The sequence below is a fragment of the Poecile atricapillus genome, chromosome 2 (genome assembly GCF_030490865.1).
Source record: "Poecile atricapillus isolate bPoeAtr1 chromosome 2, bPoeAtr1.hap1, whole genome shotgun sequence".
Taxonomy (NCBI): Eukaryota; Metazoa; Chordata; class Aves; order Passeriformes; family Paridae; genus Poecile; species Poecile atricapillus.
Window position 1 is genome coordinate 100922018 of NC_081250.1, and position 8319 is coordinate 100930336.

General features: G+C 43.3%; 1 protein-coding gene across 3 annotated transcripts in view; it reads right to left on the minus strand.

Moving 5' to 3' along the window:
* LDLRAD4 (low density lipoprotein receptor class A domain containing 4) overlaps positions 1 to 7983 on the minus strand; it is a 283291-nt gene extending 275308 nt beyond the window's left edge. For 2 of the 3 annotated variants that reach the window (XM_058831952.1, XM_058831950.1), the window contains exon 1: positions 7844 to 7983. The gene's annotated coding sequence lies outside the window, so the exon portion shown is untranslated. The remainder of the gene's footprint in view (positions 1 to 7843) is intronic. The other variant, XM_058831951.1, reaches the window with a different exon arrangement.
* Between the last annotated feature and the right edge of the window lie 336 nt (positions 7984 to 8319).

Sequence of the window (8319 nt, forward strand, 5' to 3'; positions counted from 1 at the left end):
ATAAAGCACACATTTGACAAACACTGGCAGTATTTCTGTTCATCAACAGATGGTTGCTTTAAAAAAAAAAATTATTATTATAAGCTATGTGAAAGTAGCCACCAAACAGTACCTATATTCAACATTATGCTTTAATTGGACAGATGGATCACATGTTAGAGGCTTCCCAATTAAATAAGGATAACTCATACTTTAAGACATTTTAAATGAAAATAGGGTACTTGCCACAAGCTAATCTGAAATGTGCCATTTCTAAAAGCTGGCTTAAAGGTTTCCAACAGGAAGAGGAACATGAGAGAGTCACAAAACCAGAAAACATCTGTGTTGGAAATATCCACAGAACTCTCTTCTACCTCACTTCTAATACCTATGTAAGTTTGATGAGGAATTATAGTCAATACAAACCTTTTGTAAAACAAACCACCTACACATGAACTGCAGTGGCCAACAGCTGCCATCAGTCAGCCCAAGTCTAATTTTTATATGATCAAGTACAATCTCTAATTTAGGAGTACTGAACCTTATCTGTATGCATTTCTACCAACATTCAATTTAATTTTGCTTAGCATTACTAGCTAAGGAAAACCTACAAAACCAGTCATCTGTTGAGGTGAAATTGTAAGGGAAGAGCACACACCAAATTGGTATCTCCCCAAAGGTGCCAGTTAAACAGCTATGGAGATTAAGTTGAGTTATTTCTAAGTGTTCCTTACATTTTCTTTCCCACACCTTCTGCTGTGCTCCTCAACTCTGATCCATGGGGCAGAAGCCAGAGAACTCAGTTTTGTCTTTTGAAAATCCCAAGAAACCATGGCAAACATCCAGCTGACATTCTGTGTAACACAGGCCCCAACACATGGATTAGCATCACTTCACTCAGTAACTAATGGTTGAGCAGAAGCAGAAAGCGAAGCAACATCATTTACACCCAACAGTTTAAGAAATACTGTTACATCTAGGCAATTACATATACTAAGTACATCCCAACTAGATTCAGGACTGACAGACTCATATTAATTTTTGCTTCATGTGTCATTAACACCTAATGGAATGTTCAGAGGTGTTTACAAGTCCAAAGTAATAATGTATCACTCTTAATTAATGCGGGGAAAAATTTCATGAAAGTCTCAGTCGAAGAAGGTAGCTGTTAAAGAGATTGCTTCATGTCTCAGTCACAGACTGCCCCCTCCTTTCCCGCTATGAAATAGAGAACGAGTAGGTTACAGGTGTGAGAAACCAAAGTAATAGGCTTGGCCACACAACACAAAGAGATAATTAAGAAAGTGTCACACATTTTCCTTCCCATAATCTTAGAAAAGTTGAAGAGTGGAACTTATGTTTAAAAAACAGAGTACTGTACTGTTTGAAGATGCTTCAAGTACTAGCGCTGAAAATGAAGACAAAACACAGTACCCTTATAATGGCATATGCTAGATAATATGAGTCAACGCTCAACACTTATTTTAGAACTCTAAGTACATTTCAGGGTTCATCCAGAAGAAAACACTACTTTCCAGTCTCTTCTCAATATGAGAGAGATTCTAGATCTTATTTTATTAAGCATTAACATCTGTTTTAACAGAAACCCTCAGAGAATTCTGTACTGTCCTCTAAAATCATAACTTAAATACACTCAGTGGGTCCAAGGTTATGACAGAATCATTCAAACCTCAAGGTATTTCTCATACAAACATGCGAAAAAAAAGCACATCTTCCCCAAAGGTCAGTACGTCTTTTACAATTTCAGAACGCAGAAACTAAATTAAATACTGAGTTTAAAAATAACTGAAACCTCCAAACTCATCTTTTACAGGCAATACAAATTCACTGTCATGACTACATTTTTTCAGAAGCAGATTTATGACCACTTTTTAACAAAAAGGGTACCAGGGTGTTAAGCACGGAAGAAATCAAGAACACAGCAAATGGAAAGACAAAGACATTCCAACAGACACTTCATCAACCTGCTCCATTTGCATGTGCAGCATTTCAGCACTGTATTTTTCTAGGCAATAGTGTCCTGCCTTTTAGAACTAATCCTAAACACATGCTAGATTAAAAACATGGGTACAATGTCGAACACTCTCTTTTTGTTTACCCTGTTCATTAGAAAGCCAGGAGTCAGTGTCAACACAGAGAAAACTTTGCAATGATCCCCACACAACTGGCAAAATACACTTGTCCTTTATCTGCTGCAACCAGGACTGAAGCCCAATGAAGTCAAATATTTTCATTTCTCAACTCACCTTAGTGAAACCAAACAAAATTAAACAGGAACATCTGGATTTTGATTTAGTCCTACCCAACCATACTCACCAAGTAGGTGCCACTAGTCTAATGAACAGAATTCCTCTAAAGAGGAACAGTTCTCCAAAATGGTGAAATAAACAACTGAAACCTGTACTGAAAAGGAGGTAACAAGCATACATATTCCCAAATTCAGCCAAATGCAAAAAATACTCCTATTAGAATTGTTTTGGATTAAAAAAATATTTTCAGTCATGCCTACCAACCAAATATCTATTTATAAATTTGTCTGTAGAGGACTAATGCTTTTTTGGTTAGGTAAGGGAGAGACTAAAGCCTGGGAAAAAATGTTGAAAATTTTCACACTTTAAATGTCTGAAATAACATTCAGTTCAGAATATAACTAAGTTTGCTCAGCTAACCTTTAAGACTAAACATCTGATTCAACACAAACCAATATATTCTGGTCTTAATGGCACCCTTATGGAAAAATACCTCATCTGTGTGAATGACTGATTCTCTGAGCAGTTATCCAGCTATCAGAGAGTCTATTACACCTGCAATTCTACATACATGTAGCAAAACATAAGCTCAGCAGCATCAGGCAGAGCCCCCACCACAGGTTTACACCAAGCAGAGGTGTTCTAGCAGCAGTAATTTATCTATTCCTGCCATGTAACTTTAACAGCTTTTCTGTGTGGATGCTGGCAATCACTGACTTCCATTGTTCCCCAAATTGTCTAACAACATTTTCAAATGCTTTTCAGTTTTAGCAGATAATAAAACATAAAATCACTATCATATCCATCCTCTTTTGGTGCTCCCCTCAAAAAACTAACTCATAAACTGCTCTCCTAATAAAACTGTATTTCTGTGAGAACACAACTCTCCCAATCTGAAGGATCCAGATTCCTGCTCCCAGTTTTCAAAAAGTTTTCAAAATCCTGTGGTAAGGATTTCTGATCAACTTCTCTGCAAAACACAGACATTAAAAATAAATTATGGGTGTGTATGTGTCGCCTTCCCAGCCCTCTCCCCACCGCATGCACTTCCACCCCCAGCTCCTTTGCTGGCTTTCATGCAGATTTGTGCCAGACACTCGGCATCCTCATTAAGTGGTGTCTGGCAACCTGCCTAAGCTTTAGTGGGTTCTGGGAATGCCAATATATTAACCAGAGGACTTTTTGCATACCCTGGAGAGATTTTTATTCTAGAAAAGTCAACCATTTGGCACTAAGAAAACTTACTTCAAATCTAAGAAAGCTCTTCACTGGCAATAAGAAGAAAAAATGCATTTACATTCCTCTTACATTTCTGTCTCCTACCTGAAAGAAAAGTTTGATATTGAGCAAGATCATTCACAGTTTAAAAGGTCAGTGTTCTCTGTAGTAGGATTTTAGAGAAGAGAACAACAGATACAAACAACACAGACACAGCACAACATCAAGAAAATTATTCATTTTCAGTCCCTTGTCTCTTGTGACCAAAATAATCTTAATCAGGAAGATTAAATTTACCAATTATTGTGCTGAGTGATAATGAATGGTGATATGGATGCCTGAAAATTTCCATTGCTTAACTAAACAATAAGAAAAAGCATTTAGTCTAGTGCATCTACATTTAGCATACTGCAAATATGCTAAATCAAAGCATACACTACAGAAATGCATATAGTAAATAAATATAGATGATGAATACCAAAACATACTGCCAGCATGAAATACAGGACACACTGTAATGTCATGCTCTTATTCACCTGCAAGCATTCTTTCTACTGCTGTCCCCTTAGAGTTACTATTATTCAACTGACAGTCTCAGAACTAAGCAAATAAAACTCTCTAAGAAGAAAAAAAAAATCGCATTTCTTTTTCAAATATGAGGTTCAAAAGAACACAATGGAAAAAAGAAAGGCCCATGGCTTTCCTTTACTTGAATATTCTGCCCATGCAGCACATAGAGAAAGTACACTGGACAAATGTGTCATTTCAAGATCATTTCTTCAGACTTGTGTGCCCAGAGAATCCAATTCATTTCAAGAAGTTATTCAAGTAATCTGCTACCATACAGATATCACTACCCATTATTATTATAAGTTCCTTGAAATTGACACCTACTTCAAACTCACCATCTTTATTTGTGCAAAAAATTGCCAACTTCCTGACATCAGCTTCAAAACACCACGGCCCCTTTATAATGGCCAATTAGAACAAGAGATTCAGCAAGAATCAATTAAAATCAATTCCATTTAAATGTTTTAGTGTACTAAGATTATGTTTGGTGTGAAAGAAATTTTTAGCTATCTAGGCTGCCTTTGCTTAGATATCAACCTTCTAGGCAAGACAGCTATTCTTAAAAATAGCTGTCAACTGAGAAAAGAAAATGTATATGCATGAATCATTTCACTACAGGGTTGGATTCCCAGCAACTGATGCACCACTGTTCTGGCATCAGTGCCTTTAACGAGCAGCTGATACTAGATTGGTGCCATTGAAGAATTTCACGGTTACCACAGAACCAATCTGCGGAAAAATTCATCTCCAAACTCCTAGAAGTATTTGCATTCTGTAACTGGCAATGCACTTGCAGGGAGCTGTTTTGAACCAGACAGAAAAAAAAAACCAACTTTTCCAAGACCACTCACAAGTTAAATGCAATAACCATGACTCCTGATGCAAGAGTTGCTGAACAGGTACGTACTTCTAAACACTTCTCTTAGAGACTATGCTAAGTTAAAATACTTTTAAAGTATTTCTCTATTATTTCAATAATTACTTACTTCTTTCTGGCACATCATATCCACATTTGGAAATTTCCAAATATTTTGGAATATTCCAAATTATTTCAGACAGTGTCATTGACATAAATCTCGTTCTTAGTGGAAGGGCAGCACTAGACAGCGTACTGCAGTGTTGCTGCTGGAGATGAACAGATCACACAGACACAGCTCAAGGTGTGGTGAAAGGAAAGAGAAAGTTTATTTTTCCTCCCAGGATTTATAGGTTTCTGACCATGGCCAGGGATTGGATGGTCAGAATATCACTTTCCCACTTCACTGGCCATGAGAGATGTCCATCACAAGATGTGTAACAGAAGGAATGTATACCTATCTCTATGTTTACAGTTACTGTCCTGGGAAAGTCTTAGAAAACTATGTCAGCAAGCTCAGAAGCTGAGTTTTCAGGGCGACACTGCAGGACAGCTGAGAAAGAGCTAAATTTTGGTCAAGACAATCAGAAAGAAAACTTCCAGTCCCCTCTTCCCCTCTTGCAAAAAATACACCTTTGATGCAGGGAAAACTAACAATTCCTCATTTCAAGTCTCACTTTAATATTCTGTGCAAAGAAAATAGCATTTTGTCTACTGAAAAATAAAAAAAGGCCAGGTTAGTTCTAAATTCCTAGGTTAAGCTACTGTCCAATGGCTTTAATCTTACCACTTTTAATACAAGTGTGCCTCAATCTTGAATCTCAACTTCCTTGTAGTTCCAAAAGTTGTCTTGTAACAAGTCTAAGGTCCTGAAGACTGAAAACTTCATCAGTCAAACACTGCCTAGTGCCTGTAAGGTTTCAGTTAACAAAAACCAGTGATCTCAAATATTGTGTCTCACATTGTTAACGCATTCTGGGTTACACACTGATCGCCATTCAGGCCCACTCTGGCATCTGAATTTCCTGGAGAATATTGATACGCCTTAGGTGTATACAATAATGATCTTCACATACCTGAGTTGGAACTAACTGTGCTGGTATAAACACTGATGATACAAAAAGATGTGTTTCTATTTCTATGCATAACTGTAGAGAGTTGACACATTCCAGTTTGAGTTCTCCTCATGCTGGTCACTTTGTGTGTCACAGTAACTTAATATCTGGTGCTAAAATGCCAGTACAGATATAGATGTTCAGATTATCATCTCTATCTCAGCTAATATGGATAAGGGGATGTTGATTAGGCTGCTTCCCACCAGCGCACAGGTTCTCCAGCAAAACTTCCCCTTTCATTTACAGCCACTAAGCCATAATATTTATATGTTCATTAGTGGAATCAAACACACGCGCACCATGCACTGTAACTTAATTCTACTCAAGGATGCATCGTATGTTAGAGAGCTCAGGATCATTGCAAAGAACAGGCTTCCCAAAACACTTTCCTAGAAATTAAATTGGAAAACAGAATTGAAGTTTTGTCTAACCAACATACCCAGGTGTTGAAGCACCAGGAAGAACACTGCCCCTACTTAGGCAGCATTTATGTTCTTACCTCATCTATGACTACCGGTAATTGTCCCTTGGGCTTTCTTGTGGCGAAAACTCTCTCCCTTTTTGGCCAGCTTCAGATTTATGATGCTGGAGACACTTCATTCTTCGTGCTACATGATCCATCTTTCCAGTCCACAAATATTTTAATGCAGGATGTTTTTGGTTTGGAAGCACAGAAAACACTCTTAAAGGAGCTTTCCATCCTGACAAGGAGATGTCTGTGCTTTTAGATGAACAAACTTTTGTAATACCAAACAGTATTTTTAACAGCACATTAAATTATTCACCAGATTTTTGTTCTCCTGCACAACCATTTGCTATTCAGAAAAGGTTCTGAATCCCACTAAAATCTGTATCATTCTGGGTGTTCAGATCACCCAGGAAAACAGAAGTTACTTTTGCATTTTGCCTGCTTCCTGTTTGCTTTTTACTGAACTTAAACCTACACACAACGGTGTGTTTGCCTCTTCAGCAAGCATCAAACCGTAGCCTACGCATAACTACCTACCCACCTACATGACAGAAAACCTGGCACACCATTCAGAAATTCGGGATGCACATATTCACTGCAAACAATGCAGGCAGGCGTGTGATACAGGCAGGCAAAGATCGACTTCTGCTAATAAACTTTTTTTTTACGGAAAAAAAGGCACTTCATCAAATATAGGTCACTGGTGCGTGAGCCCGGCAGCCGCACTGCCATCCTGCGAAAGTTGTCCGCCCGGCGCTGGGCGCGCACCTCGGCCGGGCATCCCCGCCAGGGTCTCCCCGCGGCGCCGGGCAGCGACACCAGCCAGCCCTGACCGAGCGGCCGCACGGAGCTCCGCTACGTACTCCGGAGCAGCCGGAGAGGACGTGCCGCGCACTCCGTGCTCCCCAGCGCCCTGCCCGCCGCCGCGGCTCCGCAGCCCCGCTCGCCTCCGCCTCTCCTGCGAAGCCCCGGGGGTCTCCCGCCCGGGCTGCCGCTCCGGCCGCTTCCCGGGCCAGCCGGGGCAGGACGGCGGCGGGCGGCAGAGGGGCTCCCCGGAGCCCCGGCCGGCCCCCGCTATCAGCGGTACCTGTCACGCTGCCCTGGCCCCGGCCGGCACCCCCGCCTGCCCCCCCAGGTGCCGCGGAGGGACGCGCTCAGCCCGGCCCGACGGCGGCCGCGGGGAGCGGGCACTGCCCCCGCCGCGGCAGGGAGGGTGGGCGAGCGCAGCCGGAGCCCCCCGGCAGCCGCCGCCTCGTCCCCCGCACGCTCGCAGACCTTCAACTCGGGCCTCCCGCACTTTCTCCGGCACTTTCCGCGGCAGCGCCCCCCGGCCGCCCCCGGCCCCGCCGCGGCGGGCAGCACTCACCTCCCGCCGGCCCCCGCCGCTCGCCCCCGCGCCGCGCCGGCCTCCTCCGGAGCGCCTCGCCTCCTCCCCCTGCCTGTCTCCGGCAGCCGCTCTCCCTGCGCTGAGGCTGTGCCTGCCTCCAACTCATCCCCAGCCTCTCCTCCTCCGCCCCCCCGCCCTGCCCGCCCCGCTGGCTGCCGCCTGTCTGCAGCGAGTCTGGCTCCGGCGGGCGGGCGGGCGGGCGCGGGGGCCGCCGGCGGGGGGGCGGGCGGAGCGGGGGAGGGGAGGCGGCGCTCCCGCCCGGCCCCGCAGCCCACACTGACACCTGCCGGGTGGATGTGCGCGGCTCCGGCTCCGCGGGACCGGCCCCCGACTGCGGCGGGGGGCGCCCCAAATGCCGCCTGTGACTCGCCTTCCCGGAGAGAAACCTAATGAAGTTCAGCAAGGGTCCCGTACCTGGGGAGGAATAACCCCAAGTACTAGCGCTATTGGGGTTG